Source organism: Macaca thibetana, chromosome 14 (assembly GCF_024542745.1).
Source record: "Macaca thibetana thibetana isolate TM-01 chromosome 14, ASM2454274v1, whole genome shotgun sequence".
NCBI classification, from domain to species: Eukaryota; Metazoa; Chordata; class Mammalia; order Primates; family Cercopithecidae; genus Macaca; species Macaca thibetana.
In genome coordinates this window covers 79,354,981-79,379,547 of record NC_065591.1, presented here as the reverse complement: position 1 = coordinate 79,379,547, position 24,567 = coordinate 79,354,981, and the positions used below count along the sequence as shown (strand labels likewise).

At 38.1% G+C, this 24,567-nt stretch overlaps 1 protein-coding gene across 1 annotated transcript in view; it reads left to right on the top strand.

The window, feature by feature from the left end:
- The first annotated feature begins 909 nt into the window (after positions 1 to 909).
- The window catches only part of ME3 (malic enzyme 3), a 1,085,505-nt gene continuing 1,061,847 nt past the window's right edge, over positions 910 to 24,567 (top strand). The window contains exon 1 of the mRNA XM_050755844.1: positions 910 to 919. The gene's annotated coding sequence lies outside the window, so the exon portion shown is untranslated. The remainder of the gene's footprint in view (positions 920 to 24,567) is intronic.

Here is a 24,567-nt window from a genome sequence, read left to right as displayed (position 1 = left end):
ATTAAATCAAAAGACCTGTCTTCAGGTTCTGAGATTCATTCTTTTGTGTGGTATAGTCTATTTTTGAAATTTACAAATGTTTGTTGTAATCCCCTCAATGCATTTATTTCCAGAAGTTCTATTTTGGTTTTATTTTTTTATTTTTTTTAATTATTATTATTATACTTTAAGTTCTAGGGTACATGTGCACAATGTGCAGGTTTGTTACATATGTATACTTGTGCCATGTTGGTGTGCTGCACCCATCAACTTGTCAGCACCCATCAACTCGTCATTTACATCAGGTATAACTCCCAATGCCATCCCTCCCCCCTCCCCCCTCCCCATGATAGGTCCCGGTGTATGATGTTCCCCTTCCCAAGTCCAAGTGATCTCATTGTTCAGTTCCCACCTATGAGTGAGAACATATAGTAAATGGTTTTCTGTTCTTTTGATAGTTAGCTGAGAATGATGGTTTCCAGCTGCATCCATGTCCCTACAAAGCACACGAATTCATTCCTCAAGGATCTAGAACTAGAAATACCATATGACCCAGCCATCCCATTACTGGATATATACCCAAAGGATTATAAATCATGCTGCTATAAAGACACATGCACACGTATGTTCATTGCAGCACTGTTCACAATAGCAAAGACTTGGAATCAACCCAAATGTCCATCAGTGACAGACTGGATTAAGAAAATGTGGCACATATACACCATGGAATACTATGCAGCCATAAAAAAGGATGAGTTTGTGTCCTTTGTAGGGACATGGATGCTGCTGGAAACCATCATTCTCAGCAAACTATTGCAAGAACAGAAAACCAAACACCACATGTTCTCACTCATAGGTGGGAACTGAACAATGAGATCACTTGGACTCGGGAAGGGGAACATCACACACGGGGGCCTATTATGGGGAGGGGAGAGGGGGGAGAGATGGCATTGGGAGTTATACCTGATATAAATGACGAGTTGATGGGTGCTGACGAGTTGATGGGTGCAGCACACCAACATGGCACAAGTATACATATGTAACAAACCTGCACGTTGTGCACATGTACCCTAGAACTTAAATAATAAAAAAAGAAAAAAACACTGAAAAAAAAAAGGCTTCTTTGCATCAATATAATGAAAAAACAAAATAGAAATAGAGGGAACAAAAGACACATTTTGAGTTTATGCCCTGTGTCAGGCCCTAAAGCAATAGATGATATGAATAAGACAATCCTGTTTTCAATAAGCTCTTCATGGAAAGTAACCAATCAATTATAAAATAAGCAGTTAAGTAATTGCTGGAATTATAAGTATGTTCTTATACAGGTTTATACAACACCAAAATAAAAGGTCAATACTACAAATTTTGTACAAAAGTTAGGTAATTTATAGAAGAGGAAAGACATTGAGAGTGTCTGTGACATAAACTAGAGAGTATATGTGAAAGTTTCTGGTACTATGTATCTTGTGCGTCACCCCTTGTAAGTGCTCAGCAATTATTTCCTGAATTGTAATAATAGATTCAGATAGCCTCTGTCTTTGCATACATTGGTTCAGGTTTTATTTTGAAACTAGAGGCAAGTGTACCAATTGTTCCCATCCAAAGACGGATGAAATATTAAAGGCCACTCTAACCTTAACCAAATGCTACTCTATTTAAAAGAGCATTAACACCAGTCATGGCATGAAATAACTTGTGTTCTGAATAAAGAAATCGCACAAAATATCAAGAACCATTAGGATGCCGCTGGGAGATATGCAGGTTTTAATTTTAATGAATTAGAGGAGCAGTAAAGAAGAGAAATTATAGAATCCTCTTGTGAGGAAAACTATTTGCCCTGCTGTTCAGAAGACAGAGCTATTATTTAATGGTTCCAAATAGCCCTGAATGTTGCTTGGTGATTTTTGCCAAGTCAGTTTGTTATACAAGTGACTACTATAGAGCTCTCCTATCATTGTGACCAAGGCAGTTGTAAAATATAAATATTTGTCAAAAAGATTGTTGGAAGGAATGTGTCTATGAAGCTTGTTATTGTATTAATTCATTCAACAAATATTTATAGAGCTCCTATTATATTCCAGACAATATAAAAGGTGCTGAGCCAGTATGTATATAATTATTTGTGGTATGTGCATTGCATGTGAGTTATGTAAAATAACTGAAGCTGATCTCAAACCCTGCAAACCTAAGAGAGGTGTGTAATTCCAGACACTGAAATCCTTCTGAATGAACAAACCATCTTCCTACCCAAATGGACATATTCTTGGTGAAATGTCACCAAAACCTTAAGTTGTTAGAGCCAGGTTGCAAACAGCCAACTCAGATCAGTTTGTAAAGGCTGCTGGAAGCAGCAGGTTAAGAAGGTCTGTGTGGCCTTTTCTGTGCTTGGGTATAGGAGGGAACACAGAAAAGTAACACACAGGCTGTAGAATTGCAATCTTGGTTATAGCGATGACTAACTAAAGAGACAGAAATCTGGAAGACAAAGGCAAGTGAGTGGCCCTCCGTACTTTATAAGACCTGACCAGATTCCCAGATTAACAATATGCAGGTAATTTGACTTTGAAGTCTAGTATGTCAAGGAATATTCCAGAAAGGCAAAGCCAGAAACCTTTCTGTGAGTGTTAATTAAAATTAGAAAATAAATCTAGATAACATAGAAGCCCAGTAAAGCATAATTCCTGGGGAATTGGGGAAGTAAGACACCAGATAAAGTTCATGCTTCTGACACACAGAAGTTTCCTTTGGTATGGAGTATGGTCATCTGAGGCTCATGTGATAACATCTGAATGAAAGTACACTTGTCCAGCTGGAGCCTCTCTGCAGCTGGGTGTGGTAAATGTGATTAAGTTCTTGCCAAGGAGATGTGAGTGAAAGCGATGTGTGCAACTTCTCCTTCAGTTGCTTAAAGTTGCTTGTCTAGCTTTGACTATGGATGAGGACAATGTCCTAGAAATCACAGAGAAACAAGATGGAGGAAACCAAGTCCCTGAATGACCTCAGGGAGTCAAAATATTCCACAGGCCTTAACTGTTATTTATGAAGGGACATTGTATGTCAAAATTTCATTGTTAAATCAATTGACTTAGTTTTTGCCCTAACACTTATTCAGAGAAGGGCTTCTGAGGGGGACTAACATGAAGTAAATTGTGAGTGATGAGAGAAAAAGAGTTATTTTAAAGAGTTGATGGAAAAATATCCCTGGAAGAGAAAGCAGACAATGCAGACACCTGAGGGAGTCACACTGTGTTCAAAGAGCAGAAAGAACACATCACTGGAGTGAGGGGAGAGTAACATGGGACAGCCTCTCACTCCACAAGCACTCAACCAGCAACATCAACATTTGCCCAAGTCACCCCAAACACAGGTACAATTGTGGCCACACGGACTTTAGAAGATGGTATATACATGTCTTTGTATTCCCATCAAATTAGTTACAGTTGACCAGTCAGAGTCCCTTTGTCTTTGGTCTTTCTCCCTCTTCTCTCTTTCCAAGGACTAGTTCCATATGGCTTCAGGTTTGATCAAGGAAATAGTCCTGACTTAAGGAGACAGGCATGCTATTGTTATCTCCATTTTATGGAAATTGAGATCCAGAGAGAGTAAGTAGCTGACCCAAAGTCACCGTGCTAGTAAGTGATAAAACCAGGACCCAAACCCAAGTAACCTAACACAACAATCCAATCCCTTAATTACCACACTCCCTGCCCAGGTAGGCTCAGCTCTTGTAACATCCTTATAGTGGGGCATCTACAAAACAAGAAAACCTTTATCCTGCTTATACTGAATACCTCTAATCACATAATCTCCCTGTTCTATTATGCTAAAAGGGCTTCTCTCTACCTGGGGTAAGAAGGAGAAAGAACAAAAGGGAATGAGAGCAACAGAAAATTCTATCTTGCCACATTTAGAAAATATTAAATATAATCAGTTCTCAGAATTCAGAAAATGATGGCCATTTTTACATTCATACCCTCATGAAATAGCACTGTCATTTTACCTATGTGGAATCTCACACATGTATCAAGTAGGAGAGCAGTATTCAAACTTAGGTGTAATTATCACAGTCCTGTTGCTTCCTCTAAAAAGGAAGAAAGATTCACTATGCCCAAAGATATACCCAAGTGGCCCTGGCAGTGGTAAAGCGGAATCCATAGCAATGTAACATGCCCAGGTGTCACTGGCTGAGTCTACCCCCTTGTTAACGCTGCTCCCTTGTCTTCTCCTCCCGTCCCTCTCCACACCTCTCCACAGTTACTGTGCTCATGCCTGCTTCCCCAATTAAATACAGCTCTCAGCAAAGAGCCCTGCACCTCCTTCAGACTAAAAGAGAAGTGAATGGCTACCCTGAATACATAATCCAGAACAAGAAGATCCACGGTTTGATAAAACTATATCTCCAGGCTGTCTAAAAGAAAATCCTTACTCTGGATTTTAAACATGAGGGTAGAGTCTAATGTCTAGTCAACTCAGCTACTTTAAGGCCACCCACATCCCAGCCTGAAAATAAACCTTATAGTCAAGACTTCATTTTATTTAAAACTAAATTAAGCCGGGTATTATTTTCTAAATCAGTGAAACCTAAATACCCAAAGTTTAAATAAGTTTTATGTGCTTCTCTTCCCAAAAGGCAATTAAAAAGAAGGTGATCTGCTAGAACTTCACTGGGGTCAATTGAGTGTGCTTGCTTCTGGACTGGTCAGCAGTGCCTTAGACAGCAAAACAGAACAGGCAGCCCAGCCAGTCAGGCGACAAATAGCTTTTCACAGCTGGCCACAAAAACACAGAGCTAACATGTCATCACATTTACTGCTACTGGAAAAAAAAAAAAAAAAAGGCATCTTTGCAATTAAGTTTACTGGACATTAAATGGTTATTGCTTTGGTTTGTACCAAAGCAGTCAAGTTGCATTTCTTGCTTCATTGGATTTTTTATTTCCTCTAATGCCAGGCATGCTTTTCTTGGCATAGAATCTGTAACTATCACATTATGGGTCCAGTTGGTTATTAAAAAGCTCTAAAAAGACAAGAGAGTCAAACAAAGCTGGGGAGCAGTCTTGCAGTGGTGCTGCAGCTCCCAGCCTGCAGGCTAAGGACTTCAAGGAGCTGCAGAATTATTGCAGGGGGCCGCATAATCCATCTTCTGTGCACCAACCGTTGTCATAGCCTGCTTAAATATCTCACATGCATGCCTGACATACACATAATAAACAAAACATCGATTTCAAAGTGGCATTATATTCATATTGGCTTCTTGCCACTAATTATAGTAATCTGGTACTTTTTACACACAAAAAAGAGGCCCTCATTCTTGAAACCACAGTGGTTGTGACACATTTTAACATAATATAAAAGCTAACCCAAGGACAGCATTCAATAAAAGTAGCTTGGTAGGAGTACAATTGTCTTTAGAACAATGGTCATGTCAAAATGCAGGTTTTTCAAAACATCAGGGATTTAGTTAACATGACTGTGGCTATTATGGGCACAAATTAGAGAGCAACTAAATTTTGACCATATCTCAGATTCACACATTTTCTTGAAAGAATGATTATGTATAATGAATCTTCCCCCAAACAGAAATTTAAACCAGTAGAACATCAGCAAAAAATGCCAACTTGTTCAAGCTTCTAAATGAAAATGAGTATATGCCCTCTTAATTGTTAATCCTAAACCTGGGGTTGCCAGCAATCCTAATTCAATAGGAAAAGTTGATTTGTTGCTATGTAAGGGAAATATAGCTCCCAGTTTGTACGTATGCCTGACATTTAACTCCACCAGAGGAGCAGCATATTCTAAATAGGAACCAAAAGACAATGTCTGTCACTAGTCCCAGTGTGCCAAGGGAAAGAACTAGGTCAAGATATTTTCATCCTTGACACCAAGAGTATTGGTTTGGGTAGGCAGAAGTTGGTACCACTGTCTGATTTTATGACATTTACAGTTAGTTGCCTCCTTTTCTTTAATACCTGGAGTAAAGAAAGCTTAATTTGCTTTAGGCAAGAAGTAAGGGAAGTAAAACCCAACTGTCTATAAAACAGCTCAAGACAACTCAGTAAGAATTCTGTTCCCACCATCTAACCCTGTGCCTGGACCATAGGAAAAATTTAATAAATGTTTATGAAATAAATTACTGACTTTCTGAATATAATTCTCAAAGCCAAACTGGGTGTCTGAGTTGCCTCTTTGTTTTACTGAGAACTTGTAGCTTTGTCTATGAAATTAGTATACTTATGTAGGAAAGCAAAGTGATTTACACTCTTAGAATCACAGTTCTAAGAGGCTGATCCTTTTGTAATGACAGAAGCTGGCTTTGCGCTTGTCTCATTTTCCAAATACACAGATTCAAGCTTGCTCAAACCTAGATTGTAAATCCAGAAGTTTCTTGAAGCATCAACTCTGAAAAGCCTAAAAGTATCAAGTACATTTTACTATTTAAATTTCTGACTTGAATTTCTTCCCCCAAAACTAAAACCTTTACTGAGAAGGGTAGTGCCTGAGACTTCCAGCTGAGAAGAGCTTTTGATGACCTTCGATTGACACCACAATGAAGCTGAACACACCAAGTCTTGTTCTTTGTCCAACGTACACATGCTCATAGCTCAGTCTCAGCCCTCCAAATTATAATTATTTGTTTATGTGCTTATCTTCACTATGGGATTATGAGTTTCTTGAAAACAAGAATGTCATTATATTAGTCTCTGTAACTACAGCTCGACATGGGGGCTGGCAAAGGCTCAGTACCACATAAATATTTCATGAATATTACTAAATTCATTTTCTATCTTACTGAAGTTCATGCTTCAGTGAAATCTCAGATAAAACTCTCATTTCTGTGTTTTTTAGGCCAGCTCTGTATCTCACTTGCCCTTATTCTATCCCTCCTTTCCTTTCTTTTGCTTCATAGGAATCATAAAATCACCAAATGGCAAAAAGCTGACAACCCTAGAGGCATAATTAAGACACACAATGAGCAGCAACCCCATGGTAATTCCTCACCATGACCCCAGACCCAAGCCCTAGACCTAACAGGTTGGCTTTGAGCTGAAACAGCGACCTTCAAAATAGCACTTCCCTTGCTGAATCTTTTGCCCAAGAAAGATAACACTTCCCTTGCTGAATTTTTTTGCCCCCAACAAAGGGTCAGACCTTAATAATATTTTTATACAGATCACTTTCAGACCAGTTGCAGAGGCTCATAGCTGAAATCTCAACACTTTGGGAGGCCAAAGAGGGAAGATCTCTTGAAACCAGGAGTTCAAGATCACCCTAGTCAACATAGCAAGATCCTCAACTCTACAATAAATTTAAAAATTAGCCAGGCATGAGGGCTCATACCTGTAGTTCCAGCTATTCGGGAGGCTGAGATGGGAGAATCTCAGCCTAGGCGTTCGAGGCTGTAGTGAGTAGTGATCACACCACTGTATTCCAGCCTGGGTAAGAGCCAGATGCTCTCAAAAAAAATTAAAATTAGATTGATTTTATATTTGATAACAAAGAATCTTCCTGTCTTCCAACCATGCATCATGACCACCATCTTCATCATTTAATTGCTTAGTATGTGCTACATACTGTTATAAGTGTTTTGTTGTAATTAGTAACTCTATAATATATACACACATACAATTTATATATACATTTAGGTATATATACATTATTCTATATGCACATTTTTTACCCTCATTTTTCAGATGAGAAAATTATCCTGTTACACAGCTTATAAATAATATAATCAAAATTTGAAACCAAATGGATTCAGATTGATCTTTCTCACCCAATATATCTAAATTAAATTTTTTTTTCCCTTCCTGGATCAATGTTAGGATTTTTTAGGGTTTTTTGTTTTTTTCATTTTTTGAGTCAAGGCTCTGTCACCCAGGCTGGAGTGCAGTGGTGTGATCTTAGCTCACTGCAACCTTGAACTCCTGGGCTCAAACAAACCTCTCACCTCTGCCTCCTAAGTAGCTGGGACTACAAACACACACCACTGTACCAAGCTAATTTTCTGTATTTTTTTGTAGAGATGGGATCTTCCTACATTACCCAGGCTGGTCTTGAACTTCTGGCCTCAAGCAATCCTCCTAATTTGACCTCCCCAAATTCTGGGATTGCAAGCATGAGCAACCACACCCAGCCTCAATGTTAATTTTTTGGTTTTGGTGTTTTTATGATTATTATTTTAAATTTCAATAGTTTGGGGAAAACAGGTGGTATCTGGTTGCATGAAAAAGTTATTTAGTGTTGAATTCTGAGATTCCAGTGCACCCATCACCCAAGCAGTGTACACTGTATCCAATGTGCAGTCTTTTATCCCTCACCCACTTCCCACCCTTCCCCCTAAGTCCCCAAAATCTATTATATCATTCTTATGCCTTTGCATCCCCACGGCTTAGCTCCCACTTACAAGTAAGAACATACAATGTTTGGATTTCCATTCCTGAGTTACTTCACCTAGAATAATGGTCTACAACTACATCCGGGTTGCTGCAAATGCCATTATTTCATTCCTTTTTAAGGCTGAGTAGTATTCCATGGGGTGTGGGGGTGTGGGGGTGTGTGTGTGTGTGTGTGTGTGTGTGTGTGTGATCTTTTTTATTCACTGGTTGGTTGATGGGCATCTAGGCTGATTCCATTATTTTTTCAATTGTGATTTGTGCTGATATAAACATGTGTGTGCAAGTGTCTTTTTCATACAATGACTTCTTTTCCTCTGGGTGGATACCCAGTAGTGGTATTGCTGGATCAAATTGTAGTTCCGCTTTTAGTTCTTTAAGGAATCTCCATACTATTTTCCATAGTGGTTCTACTAGTTTACATTCCCACCAGTAGTGTAAAAATGTTGCCTTTTCACCACATCCATGCCAACCTCTGTTATTTTTTGATGTTTAAATTATGGCCTTTCTTGCAGGAGCAGGGTGGTATCTCATTATGATTTTGATTTGAATTTCCCTGATAATTAGTGATGTTGAGCATTGTTTTATGTTTGTTGGCCATTTGTATATTTTCTTTTGAGAATTATCTGTTCAGTTCTTCGCCCACTTTTTGATGGGATTACTTGTGGGTTTGTTTTTTTTTTTGTTTGATTGTTTTTTCTGATTGGCCTGAGTTCCTTGTAGATTCTGGATATTAGTCCTTTGTCAGATGCACAATTTGAAAATATTTTCTCCCACTCTGTGGGCTGTCTGTTTACTTGGCTGATTCTTTTGCTGTGCAGAAGCTTTTTAGTTTAACTAGGTCCTATCTATGTATCTTTGTTTGCGTTGCATTTGCTTTTGGATTTTTGGTCATGAACCCTTTGCCTAAACCAATGTCTAGAAGGGGTTTTCCTGTTATCTTCTAGAATGTTTATGGTTTCACATCTTAGATTTAAGCTTTTTATCCATCTTGAGTTGATTTTTGTATAAGGTGAGAGATAAGGATCCAGCTTCATTCTTCTACATGTGGCTTGCCAATTATTCTAGCACCATTTGTTGAACAAGGTGTCCTTCTCCCACTGTATGTTTGTGTCTGTTTTGTTGAAGATCAGTTGGCTGTCAGTATTTGGCTTTATTTCTGGGTTTTCCATTCTGTTCCATTGGTCTACGTGCCTATTTTTATACCAATACCATGCTGTTATGGGTAACTATAGCCTTGTAGTATGAAGTCAGATAATGTGATGCCTCCAGATTTGTTCTTTTTGCTTAGTCTGGTTTTGGCTATGTGGGCTCTTTTCTGGTTCCATATGAATTTCAGTATTGTTTTTTTCTAGTTTTGTGAAGAAAGATGGTGGTATTTTCATGGGAATTGCATTGAATTTATGGATTGCTTTTGGCAGTATGGTCATTTTCTCAATATTGATTCTACTCATTCATGAGTATGAGATGTGCTTCCATTTGTTTGTGTCATCTATGATTTCTTTCGGCAGTGTTTTGTACTCCTTGGTTAGGTACATTCCTAAGTATTTTTTTTGCAGCTGTTGTAAAAGGGGTTAAGATATGATTTGATTCTCAGCTTGGTCATTGTTAGCGTATAGCAGGGCTACTAATTTGTATACATCGATTTTGTATCCTGAAACTTTACTGAATTATTAGATCTAGGAACTTTTCAGATGAGTCTTAAGGTTTTCTAGGTATACAATCATATCACAGGTGAACAGCAACAGTTTTACTTCTTCTTTACCAATTTGTTGCCCTTTCTTTCTTTCTCTTGTCTGATTGCTCTAAGACTTCCAGTACTATGTTGAATAGAAGTGGCTAAAGTAGGCATCCTTGTCTTCTTCCAGTTCTAAGGGGCAATGCTTTCAACTTTTCGCACTTCAGTATAATGTTGACTGTGGGTTTGTCGTAGATGGTTCTTATTATCTTGAGGTATGTGCCTTCTATATCGATTTTGCTGAGGGTTTTAATATTAAAGGATGCTAGATTTTTGTCAAATGATTTTTCTGCATCCATTGAGATGATCATAAAATTTTTGTTTTCTGCATCTATAGAGATTATGTTTTGTTTCTGTTTATGTGATGTATCACATTTATTGACTTGCATATGTTAAATCATCCCTGCATCCTTGGTATTAAACCCACTTGATCATGGTGTGTAATCTTTTTAATATGTCATTGGATTTGGTTAGCTAATATTTTGTTGAGGATTTTTGCCCCTATGTTCATCAGGAATATTGGTCAGTAATTTACTTTTTTTGTCAAGTCCTTTCCTGGTCTTGGTATTAGGGTGATACTGGCTTCATAGAATAATTTAGAGAGGATTTCCTCTATCTTTTGGAACAGTTTTAGTAAGATTGGTCCCAATTTTTCTTTGAATGCCTGATGGAATTCAGCTGTGAATCCATCTGCTCCTGAACTTTTTCTGTTGTTGGAAATTTTGTTATTACTGTTTCAATCTCACTACTTGTTATTGGTCTGGTCAGAGTTTCTATTTCTTTCTCATTTAATCTGTGAGGGTTGCATATTTCCAGGAACTTATCCATCTCCTCTAGACTTGTGCATATAAAGGTGTTCATAGTAGCCTTGAATGATCTTTTGTATTTCTGTGGTATCAGTTTTAATGTCTCCCATTTTGTTTTTAATTGAGCTTATTTGGATCTTCTCTCTTCTTTTCTTGGTAATGTCACTAATGGTCTATCAATTTTGTTTATCTTTTCAAAGAACCAGCTTTTTGTTTCATTTATGTTTTGTATTTGTTGTTGTTGTTAATTTCATTTAGTTCTGCTCTAATCTTTGTTATTTCTTTTCATCTGCTGGGTTTGGGTGTGGTTTGTTCTTGTTTCTCTAGTTCCTTGAAGTGTAACCTCCCGTCCCTTCCATTTCTTACCCTTCCCTTAGCCTTATTTTTCTCCATAGTAGATATTAGCTTCAGGCATATTGTGTAATTTGTTTTCATCATGGTCTGCCTTCCCCATAAGAAGATAACTACAAGAGATCAGAGATTTTATCTGTATTGTTCATTGAATATCTTCAGTGCCTTAATACATAATCAGCGCTCAATAGTTGCTGAATGAATAACTGAGTTGGTTATAATTGGATATAAAAAGTGAGGGGCTAGAGAGAAAGATGACTCTAACATAGTAGTACTGCTTTTATTGAACAGAGAAAGTTAAATCAACTTAAGCCTAAAAGATGATTAAATTAAGCTTGGATCATTGCTTTTTATTTCAGTTTCCTTTAAGCTATTCAAATAAAGATGGATGAGTTGGCAGTAAGAAGTAGGAACCAGGAAAGAGGGCCCAAAGAGACACAGCCAGACCAATGATGTGGAAAAACATAAGTGTCCACAGAAGGAAGACACCTAGAAATAGAACTTTCAAGGGGCACAGAGAAGAATAACACTGGAGCTATTTCCACCATTCTGCCCCAGTACCTACTATAGTAGGGTTAGTATTGACAGTCACAACTCAGACACGTTCATATCTGAATGTGATGGAGTAACAACAACTAACTATATCCTCACACCTCCTTTAAAAAAGGCAAAATTTGGCTGGGCAGGGTGGCTCACGCCTGTAATCCCAGCACTTTGGGAGGCTGAGGGGGATGGATCAAGAGGTCAGGAGATAGAGACCATCCTGGCTAACATGGTGAAACCCCACCTCTACTAAAAAAAAAAAATACAAAAAAATTAGCTGGGCGTAGTGGTGGGCACCTGTAGTCCCAGTTACTCGGGAGGCTGAGGCAGGAGAATGACATGAACCCTGGAGGCGGAGCTTGCAGTGAGCTGAGATTGCGCCACTGCACTCCAGCCTGGGCGATAGGGCAAGACTCCGTCTCAAAAAAAAAAAAGGCAAAATTGATGAAAAAACTGTTTTAGACATTGGACAATGGATTGGGCAGGATATTAATTCCTAAAAGAGGGGAAACCAACTAAGTGAACCCTATGATCATCAAATTTACGGCCTGGAGAGATTATTCAGACTGTAGCACAGGGAAGGTGTACTCAAACAGAGTTCAGCAATCTCTGTCAGTTGAGAGGATATTCAGGGAGTTCAGAACTCAGGCAGGCCGAAGTGGAAAGAATTTACAATGCAGGGAACCAGAGAGGAGAGTGTTACAGGAAGACACCTGGAGATTTTCAAAGGGTCCCTTTCAAAACTTCACCTGAGTACTAATCATCACATGCATTTGAGGAAAATACCTGAGGCCAGGAAAGAAACAAACAAACAAAATGCCAAATAATATCAGGCAGAATAATTCAGAAAGGTTATACATGGCTTGGAATAGTTCCTGTTTCCCCCAGCCAATGAAGGGGGTGGGGGAGGGGGAGGACACTGATCACCTGACACATCAAGGAGAATCTTCAGAAGAGTATTGCCCCAGTAAAAGGCAAATTCCTAATTAGGGAAAGGAAGAGAAAATTATTCTCTAGGGCCATCCAGATTTGTCTGTCCTCCAGAAGACAGAATGTCAAGTGTTCAATAATGACACTTGCAGACAAATCAAGAAATTTGCAGATAAGAGAATTCCATGACTCTAACATCAGCAAGAATCAATTTAGTAGGAATTAAGTAGGCAGAGGGGAGAATGACCAGTAGGGAAAAAAATAGGGAGCATGCTGACTTCACAGGACAGTAAGTAAGCAATCATGAAAGTGGGATAATAAACTGGTTTATAACTCCAGATCAAATTAACAAGGGCCAAGCAGAATACATTCTAGGGAGGGACAAGAAAGGTAAAAATGAAATTAATTATACATAGTTCACAGGGAAGAGTCAAAGCTACTATTTGGTTCTTGATTTCAAGAAGGCAGAACTAACCACAGGTATACTTAAAAACTGGGCTGATATTTTGAAAATCATTACAGAATAAAAGCAAACAAAATAGAGCAATCAGTGGAAGCTGTAAGAAAGCATTTTAAACATAAAACTAGATGATAGCCAAACCTCACTTATGACAACACATGCAATTCAATGGGCAGAGCTAATTTTAATTTAAGGAAAAACTGGGTTTTTTCCCCTAAAACAATGGAAACTGCATTTGAATTGCAAATTTTATCTTTTAAAAAAGTGACTGCCCAAAACAAGAGTGAAATTGTCCTTTTTGCAGTTCTCCCTGCATAGATCCTGTAAATGGTTCTACTGGGCTCCTTCTTGCCTAAGAGAGAGCAACTGATTAAATTACTTTCCAGAGTTCCTTTCATCTGTGATTGCAACAAAACAAAGAGAGCATAAACAATTAAAATCAAACACACCAACATTTCTGGGATAAGGTTTCTATTTTGAACAGAAATCTGAGATGAAATATCCTTTTGAAAGATATTGGAGAAAATACGCATCACATGTAAAGACAAGAAGACATTCATCTGAGATACACACTAAATGAATTACCATAGCCAAAAAAAAAACCTAGACAGTCAACTACAATAGTAAATAATATAGCAGTGTCATGTGCCAACTGTTTGCACATTTTAGAGCAAATTTGTTGAGAAAAATAAATTACCCTAAAACAAATTATCAAATGCCAATGTTTTAATAGAAAAGTAATGGAGTAAATTTGCTATGGTTTGGTTTATATACCCATTAATGAAGAAATGAAAAAAAAATCTGATGTCATAATTGTGTATCTTCACAGAGGCAAAGCAACCACAAATTTTCGTGTTGAAGACCTGTCTCTTTTCAGAATGTGTAGCAACGTGAGAGGAAGAAAAATCAAAATATCTGATCTGGAATAAGAAACGAAGTAGTTAAAACACATTTTTTGTTAGAAGAGTGAGAAAGAAACAACTAGAATCCTGAGTTAACAAGTACCAAGATCATAATACTAACATACACTTAGGCGATTTTGGCCCTAAGCCCCTATAGAACCCCTGGTATTAAGAATTTTTTCCAGATAGTAAGGAATTATTTATACGCCATCTTGAATAGGTTTATGGTCTTTTTCTCGGAACATAAACTTCCAAATAATTGTAAAACAAACACTGTATTAGTCCATTTTCACGCAGCTGATAAAGACATACCCGAGACTGGGTAATTTATAAAGAAAAAGAAATGTAATGGACTCACGGTTCCATGTGGTCGGGGAGGCCTCACAATCATGGTGGAAGGTGAAAGGCACATCTTATATTGGTGGCAGGCAAGAGAGAGAGTGAGAACCAAGTGAAAAGGGTTTCCCCTTATAAAACCATCAGATCTCATGAGACATTCACTACCATGACAATAGTATGGGGGAAACCACTCCCATGATTCAATCATCTCCCACAATATGTGGGAATTATGGGAGCTACCATTCAAGATGCAATTTTGGTGGGGACACAGCCAAACCATATCGAACACTTTAATAGATAATATTTTGGCATGAATTATGCTCCAATTAAATATGTTAAGCAGTTGCTATTATAAGCCCCATTTTACTTATGCAGAAACAGAGCTTCCTAGAAACTAGAAAGTTGCTTTTATAACATAAGACATAAATAGCAGTGCTGGAGCTTGAATCCATGTCTCCCAACTCCAAATGAAGACAACTTCCCAGTGCCCTCATGAGCAATCGCATTAATAAAAGATTTTATTTCGGACTATACACAAGATGATTTGTGTCCAGTTGCTATTGATCCAGAGCAGATGAAGCAGGTCAACTGTGATAGATACCAGAGGAATAAGTGAGGAGAACCTATGTGAAAACCAGTATGAGCCCAGGCATGGATCCAGGAATCTGTTTTCAAATCAGTAGGGGAGCAGAAGTTCATGTGCAGGGCAATCAGAAAACCAAAGTTCTGATCTAAAAGTGGCTAAAGTTATGTCTTGCGTGAAGACAGGAATCTCCCCAGAGGCCAAGGATAATAGGGTTTTTCCATATTAAGTTAAAGGACATATTGTTACTCAGATAAGACAACTGAGGTACAGTGGGGTTTAGGGAACTATTTCTCATCAAATAATGGAACACACGGGGAACAGAACATACTTATTTTGAGTGTTTTTAGTCATCTTAACAGTCTAAAATTTACAAGAATAAAGCAAAGCATACAGTAGACTTTTAAATTAGACCCTTCTGCCTTCTGAATGGGTCCCCAGAGAAATAGACAGAGAGAAGTAGAGTTTTATTTCATAACTTCATAAAGTATAAAAAGTATAGCAATTTGGAGATTTTGTTGGCTTTCTGCTTGGTTATTCATTTTGTTTGTTTGTTGAGATAAGGTTCTCACTACATTGCTCAGGCTGGTCTTGAACTCCTGGACTCAACCGACCCTCCTGACTCTCACTCCTAAGTAACTGGTATTACAGGCATGAGCCACCATGCCCAACCTGCTTTGTTGTCTCTAATGGACTTCAACACAATTGCTCTTTACTTTCCTGTGTGGGGGTAAAAGGAAAGTAGGGAAAGGGCAAGGGAGAAATGGGAAAACTGACTTCAAAGGGTGAGATTAAGTTAAAGAGGACAACACTTGTTCAGCCAAGTGACAAAGACCAGAGTGTGGTTTGATAACTCCTGGTTTGGGGAGAAAAAAGGAAAAAACAACTTAAGCAAAAAATGCTATTGCCCAAATGGGGATAATTATAACAGAAAGAAGGTAAAATAAGAAAACAAAATTAAGCCTAGGAGAATGCAGACTGCCCATCAAGGGAAATGGCAAAGCATAGAAGACAATTAGATTGGGAAACTATCTTCTAGAAGAAATTAAAGGCACCCCACTGCTTGAGTAATTAAACCACAGACATCATGCTATAGGGAACACACATGAGGTGATGGAGGAAGAATAGAAATGTACATCTGAGGATCCTAAGCTTTCTCACGAAAAATCATGAAGGAGAAAAAAGCCTTGCCTGAGCACAGGTTTATTATGAAAAAAAATCATCCAGCTCTACCACTGATGTTTCCTGGAGTCTAAAATGCAATGTAGTCTCATCTTGTTCTCTCCTATGGTACTCATGTGATTCAAGCATCAATCTCCTGGCCTTTTGTTGTGGATATTTGAGTTTAACAGATGTTTATCACTATGCCAGCATTTCATACCTCTTATTGATAATCATTCACACGTAACAGCATATCACTGGACATAGCCTAAAGAACTTACAATGATTTGCATTGTACATAACAATAATTCAGGATAGTCATAACTGACACCTAACCTCTCATTTTGTGTCTTCTTGACCAAATTAATAATCCTCCCTAGGATCTAGTTTTGACATCTATAAAATGGGTGTAAAAGTATATCTCCTTGATATGGTTTGGCTCTGTGTCATCACCCAAATCTCATGTCTAACTGTAATCCTCACATGTTGGAGGAGGGGCCTGGTGAGAGATGATTGAATCATGGGGACCATCTTCCCCCTTGCTGTTCTCGTGTTACTGAATTGAGTTCTCCCAATATGTGTAGCACTTCCCATTTCACTCTCTGTCTCTCCTGCTGTCATGTAAAGAAGGTGCTTTCTTCCCCTTTGCCTTCTGCCATGATTGTAAGTTTCCTAAGGCCTGCCAGTCATGCTTCCTGTTAAGTCTGCAGAACTGTTAGTCAATTAAACCTCTTTTCTTCATAAATTATCCAGTCTCAGGTAGTTCTTTATAGCAGTGTAAGAACAAACTAATACACTTCTTTAAGATTATTGTAAAAAATGAGATAACATATTTAAGTTAATGCAGTGTCTGAAAAAATATAGCATAAAGCCTCTTAACAAATGTTGTTAATAATAATGATGATGATGAAAATGAAAAATACAGCCCCAGATATTAAGGATTAGAGAGAGACCTGATTTAGAAAATACATTTCCTAGTTCCCAGAACTAGGAAAAAAAATTAGAAGGTATCTAGTGCTCAGTGTTGGAAGGTCCTCAATGACTATTGGCTTATGTCATATAAAATAATTATGGAAGAATGACATTCAAGCATTTTCTATCCAGGGTCATTTTAAGAAAGATTTGGAGTCAAGAAATTAGGAAATGAACTTTTTTGTGTGCCTATCCATAAGATAAAGAGATGTGATGATTTTTCTGTTCCCAATTAAATTTCAGGCCAAAGTCTACAACATAAATAAACATAAAGGATTTGTTTACACTTTATAGTTGATGTCATCTTTGTGATAGAAAGAGCAAGAGGTTTGTAATCAGAAAATGGGGGTGTGAGTCCAAGCACCACCACTTCCTCTTCCATTATGCTCATTGCAAAACAAATAATTATCCTCTCCATGACTACTTCACAGAGTTGGTATACAAATTTAATAATGTACATGGAGATGCTTTAAAATAATGTCAAAATAATGACAAAAATAATTGAATTAGTTTACCACATTACCTCGCAGGAAAGTGATAAATCAAAATAAGTTTGATAAAGAAATCAAAATCAGTTCCAATATGGTACTGAGAGACAGGACTAGCTGAATTTCCTAGGTCAACTAAGAATTCCTAAGCCTAGCTGGGGAAGGTGACCGCACCCACCTTTAAACACGAGACTTGTAACTCAGCTCACACCTGACCACCCTACAAATATCATAAAGTATCTCCTAAATGCCAAGCACTGTCTAGGTGATAGTTGGCAGGCCTTTATAAAAGAAGAAATTACTAGATTGTGTGTTTTGGGGGGGAACACATTTTAAAAGTCTTTTAATATATACATATGAAGTATTTACTGTGTGCTGGTGAAGGGTGGTGGGTGGGGTAGAGAAAACTGGATTCACAATAATGCTGAGGACCACCCTTTACCAGCACACAGTAAATACTTCATATGTACATATTAAAAGAATTTTAAAATGTCTACTCCCCAAAACACACAATCTAGTAATTTCTTCTTCTACAAAGGCCTGCCAACTAGCACCTAGATAGTACTTGGCATGTAGGAGACACTTTATAAGTATTTGTTGAATGAATGAATATAGTCTGCTTTTAAGAAACTCACAGGCTGCTCATATGAAGGTCCACCATCTTAGTCTTGGCTCAGTGCCTCACATTTAGTGGACATGCATTCGGTATCTGCTGACGGATTTCAAAGCATAGCAGATGTAAAAGCCCAACATAAATAGATTTTCCTCAACTAAATCACCTCCCTATATATATCATTAAAGCAATCATTGTAATAGTGAATCTTTACTATCTCCCCTTTAATGATTAGAGTTTCAAGCAGAAACGTCATCCCTCTAGTTAATTTTTCCCTTAGTCTGGGGAGTTAAATTTTTATCATTATTATCCAAAGTTTATGTCATCCATGTACCACTGGTAATATTTTTATTCAGTTATTGTCAGCCATACACCTTGTGTTCATTTCTGTTCATCAAACAGGTTCTAACACAGTCTCTTTCTTGCAGATACCAAGAACACCAACATGAACATCAGGTTTCTTTTTCAAATTGGAATATAAGAGTTATGTTACAAATTTTCTAAACCCTTTGCAGAGTGAGAAAAATCTATGCCTGGCAAAGATAATTTACTAGATAGAATCAGATATAAATCTTACCAAAAAATGAAAAGAAAGAAACTTCATGCTTCGAATAAAGTACAAATCATTGTCTCCAAAAGGGAGCTGGCATAAACCTTGACAAGGCTTATTAATAATGCCCACATCTTCCTTGAAACCTTCTAGACACTAGGGGAAGAATGTTTTTCCCTGACCATGCTGTAAATATAGCTGGCAGAAACAGAGTTTTATTGCCTCTGAATGACTGTGTGGCTCACTGCACAATGTTGTTCCCATAACCACAGGAAATTAAATTAGCAGTCAGGAGTTCTCAAAAGGTTGAAATATGCTATTGTGCCCATGTTATGTATCACAATTGATGTAGGCAGTACAATATGTTCAGCTACTAGTGAAAGGATTTATCAAATCTGGCCACTTAAATTAGCCAATTTGAAGATGGCCATGACAACTGGCAAAGATCTGCAAACTCAAAATTAGGGGATGCCTTCCAGAGGTCACAGTGTTGTTGGCAGACTGAGCCTTGAACATAGATAACTAAACAGGCAACTCCATGTGGGCAGTGCTAAGTAAAATAACAGAGGGATATATAAAAAGATATGGCTGGAGAGAAAGATTACATTCAGATGTGGCTTGAGAAGCCTTTCTGTGGGAGGGAATTTAAGCTAGGCCAGGAAGGATGAGTACACTTTGGCTATGTGGAGATGAAAGACTGAGCACTCCAGGAATAGGGCACCACGTTAGCCAACATGTATAAATGAGATGAAAGGACATGTAGGTGGAAGATAAATAAGTTCTATATGGCTAAAGTGTGTTTTAATGAAGAAAGTTGTGAAAAATAAGGCTGGAAAGGTAGTTAAGAGAAGATAGCAAGGGCTGCTATGAAGGCCCTTCACAGCTCTACCCTCGGATCGCTCCCCATCCCTCTCTAGGTGAATGTCCTGTGTGCACAGCACCCCCACCTTGCTTTGATGGCTTTGCTTTCTCCTCAGTAATAAAGGCTCTAAAGTCTCCATGTGTGGAATCTATGCTGAGGAACATGAAAACAAGCACTCAGACATCAGAAGACGTGGAGCATGGACTGCAAATAACAGCAGACTCCATTTTTCTGAAAGATCAGTGGTTTTCAAACTTGAAAATTCATGAAACCTATTAGATATGAGTTCTAAATTTATTTTCAAAGAATCAATATGTCAGTAGGCTCAATTCTTTGCCTTCTACTTTTAAACTTAACTTCTTCATAAAGCAACCTTTTTCAATTACCTGCTCCACCCTGACTCATTCTGATTACCTGCTGCACCCTGATTAATTCCAATTACCTTCTCTGTCATAACCATTTTTCGTGCCAAACCACTTACCCTGTCATTCTCTTTAAATTAGCCAATCGGAATTCGTTTAGCCTGTGCAGTCTAACCCTAGCCAATAGGGGAATGACACAGCAGCAGGGGCCATGTGTGTCAGGGATAAGAACCCCTTCCCCTCCCTTGTCCAAGTGTGCACTCATCATTGCTCCATCTGTAAGGGCACACCCTTCTATAGAAGTACCTTGCCTTACTAAGAATTAAAGGAAATTTTATATTCAAGTGCTATTTCTTTTGCAGCACCGAATCTTTATATATAACACTTAGTTTAAACAAAATGTTATATGGAATCCCAATAAGCAAAATGGAACTGCTCTGTTTGGAACAGGGATGGGAGTCTAGAGGCCCACCTACCCAGCTTCCTCTCCTTAACAGCAACCCCTCAGAGCAGGGGGGCAAGGAGGCAGGGAGGAATGATCTGTGAATCTCTTATTGCTCTCTGGAATGCAGTTTATATAAAGCGCTGCCCTAAGACAAAGGATGTACAATAGAACTGCAGAAAATAAGAGGTTTGAGTCAAGTGGTGAAGGGCCTGGAGTTCCAGGTTACATGTTTGTTCTTTATTCTGTAAGGAAGAGCTCATCAGTGACAGTTCTTCAAGTAAGAGATAATGAAACAAGAGTGAGAAAAGAGACAACAGGAACAGAACGTTGAAAGGAAGACATCATTCAGAAAGGACTCAGCAGAGATTAGCAAGTGATATGGAAGACAAGGAAAAGGGAGAAGTCCCCAAAATTAGGCAAGACTTCAAGCTGGGGGACTGAAGTCATTGGAGAAAAACAGTGACAGGCAGGGACTTGAGAAGATGAAGAATTCAGTTTAGGACACACTATACTGCATAGGCCAGACACAGAGGTGAAGATTGCCACCAAGAACCAGATGGGTGATGCTGGAACTCAGTAAATGTAGTCAGAGCTCTAGTGGTGAATCAGCCCAAAAAGCACAGAAGCTACTATTCTCGGTATATACAAGGGCCTACCCATAAGATATGGCTGCTATATGGACAAAATAATGGAGTATCTGAGAAGAAAACATGCCTCATGTGCCCCTTGTTTTGGCTAATGAGCTTCCTCAAACCTAAGCTTATTTCTACATTTATTCCTTCTTTTGTTCATTCAATCGTTATAATTTAATTACCAATTGAGTTTTGGGCATAGTGCTAGATCTTGTATACAACTTTAAAAATGTGATGTTGACCCCTGGAAGCAATTTAAAGCAGTATATACATAACTGATTTGAATATCAGATAAACCTAGACTTGAGTGCAAGCTCCATTTCTAAACACCTGCAACAATTTGGCCAATTTATTCAACCACTCTCTAAAATGGGATTTGAATATAAAGCCCAGGAAGAGGCCAGACCAGAAGTACATATCATGAAACAGAATGAAATAAATTTAGGGACTGTATAGGCAGAGAAGAGATAAGCACAAAGGGTCAAGCCCTGGGGCCTAAATATACTAGCTCCCCTGCCTTCCGTTAGTTGACATGTGGTTGAACAGTTACGAGTAACAGTTAACCCGTAAAACCAGACCAAGGTACGAATTCCAGCTTGGCTTATTTCTACTAATAGACCATAAATAAGGTATAAAATATTTCTGAGTCTTCTGAATTTTATCATCCATACAATGGATATAAAATTACTAACTCACAGAGTTATTACTAGGATGCAATCAGACAACATAACTAAAGCACTGAAAACAGTCATGGAAGATAATGAGCACTTAATAAACGAGAGTTTGGATTTTGAGATGTTGCTTCCTAGCTTTCAAGGCAAGCAGAATCTCTTGCCCTCACCTTTGGCTCTAGCCCAGTCAGGCAGGACTTTTCCTGGAGCAAGAAGAGCCCCTAGAAGCTTCTCTGAGGATGGAGTTTCCAGGTGTTATTAGATCCAACAGAGCAGGATTGAAGCTGAAAGATCATTAGGAGATGGGCTGAATTCCCAGAAAGGATCCTCCTGCCTCCACCCTTAGATTAAAGGCCCAGCCCAGCATCTCTGACTCTTACCCTCTGGGAGGGAGCAGCATCTGATGGGTGCCCTATTTTCATTAGCCCCTCCCTCCAGTATCTCTGTTATTTGCAAAGAAAGACAAATGGTACCTTCAGGCACTTCTTTCTCTCTCTCTCTTTCCCTCTTTCTTTCTCGGAGTATAGAACATCTGATTATCTTCTTCACTTTAGACCTTGATTTCTAAAGAATCTGTCTCTTATAAGGATGCCTCTCCTTATAGCAACCCAAACAAAGTGGTGGACATTTCTACTTCGTGTCCTTCCAAGAAGCACTTCATTTTCTCCAGAATGAGCATATGACCACTGATATAATAACAAGCAAAGTTTCTTCCACTGTGTATACTTTTAAGATGTTATGAAACCACATTAATTTTGTCTCACGTGATAACTATCCTTTACTGCTGCCTCCTTAATGATAAATTACCAGTTGTTGGCTTCTTAGTCTTCCTTGTGGAATTCGCTTCATCTCCTAGGCAGCAACTACTTACTGGAGCTTAAAGACAAAGGGGTGAAGTCAAGAAGCTTCATTCATTCCCTGGAAGCACTTCAGCAAAAATGTGAAATAACAACACCTTTAACTGAACTGAGAAAATAGTCATTATCCACCACAGATATGTGCTCAATTGGGCTTAGGAGGTCCTAGGAATATTGGGGCTTTTCCCAAACTAAATTATGAAATGATGACATGGTAGAATATAAAAGTGAAATTTGTCCTTATTGCATTCACACAAAGAAATGTTTCTCCTCTCTAAACCATAGAAACTTGGGAAACTTAAGAAATACAAGAGAAGATGAAAGGTTAACTCTGCTCATGCATCAGTGGAAGACAGTGTACAAAAACCACATGACTCAAAATTCTTATCTACAAAGATGAATGCACTATTATTATTATTATTATTAAACTCACTCTGCTCACTCTGAAAGGAAGAAAAAAATATTATTCAAGTAGCTGGTATGCTATTGCAAGCACTATTGTCAATCAAAGTGATTAGACTTTTATGGTTCAAAATGAGAAATCAGGTGTGAAATGATTCCAAACTCTCTATATTTAGTAGGCAAAATAGCTTAAGATTTCACTCCAAGTTGAATTAGTATTATGTAAACCAGATCCAAGGTTCAGGAACAAAGAAAATAAGTCTAAGTCTTTTACAGAAAGATGGTTGTAGATGTGTAAGTCAACTTCTGAATGGAGAATGAGCTGTGTTAACGACCCTCACTTTCCTGCCTTTGGCCCTATCCACAACCTGACCAAAGCTGACTGACCATGAAGAAACTGACTAAAAGCAATAAATTCATTTGCTTGTCAGTGACCAGTTCAGTTCTTTTTTGTTATTTGAATTAAGAGATAAAGTGGGGTTAATGAAAAGATGAGGAACACAAATGTTACAAGGTCATTATTAACTTATATTCATTAAACAGCACATTTTCATTTGTATATATAAGGCTGTTGCCTGGAAAATGTTTGAAAACCACTGTGGTAAGGTTACTTCAACATATGCAAATGAAAAAATGTGATTTATCATATAAACAGAACTAAAGAAAAAACCACATGATAATCTCAATAGACACAGAAAAGGCCTTCAATAAAATTGAACACCCCTTCAAGTTAAAAACTCTTAGTAAACTCGGTATTGAAGGAATATACCTCAAAATAATAAGATCTACATATGCCAAACCCACAGCTAACATCATACTGAAAGGGCAAAAGCTGGAAGGATTCCTCTTGAAGACCAACGAAAGACCAGGATGCCCTCTCTCACCACTCCTACTCTAGTTTTGGAAGTCCTGGCCACGGCAGTCAGGCAAGAGAAAGTAATAAAGGGCATCCTGTATCTAGAAAACCCCATAGTCTCAGCCCAAAAGCTCCTTCAGCTGATAAACAACTTCAGCAAAGTCTCAGGATACAAAATCAATGTACAAAAATCACTAGCATTCCTAAACACAAACAATGGTCAAGCCAAGAGCCAAATCAGGAATGCAATCCCACTCACAACTGCCTAAAAAGAATAAAATATGTAGGCATGCAGTTAACCAGGAAGGTGAAAAATCTCTACAAGGAGAACTGCAAGACAGTGGTCAAATAAATTAGAGATGGCACAAACAAATAGAAAAATATTCCATGCACATGAATAAGAAGACCCAATATTATAAAAATGGCCATACTGCCCAAAGCAATTTACAGATTCAATGCTATTCCTATTAAACTATGACACTCTTCACATAATTAGAAAAACTATTTTAAAATTCATATGAAACCAAAAAAGAGCCCAAATAGCCAAGGCAATCCTAAGCAAAAAGAACAAAGCTGGAGGCATCATGCTATCCAACTGCAAACTATACTACAGCACTACAGAAACCAAAACAGCATTGTACTTGTACAAAAACAGATACCTAGACTAATT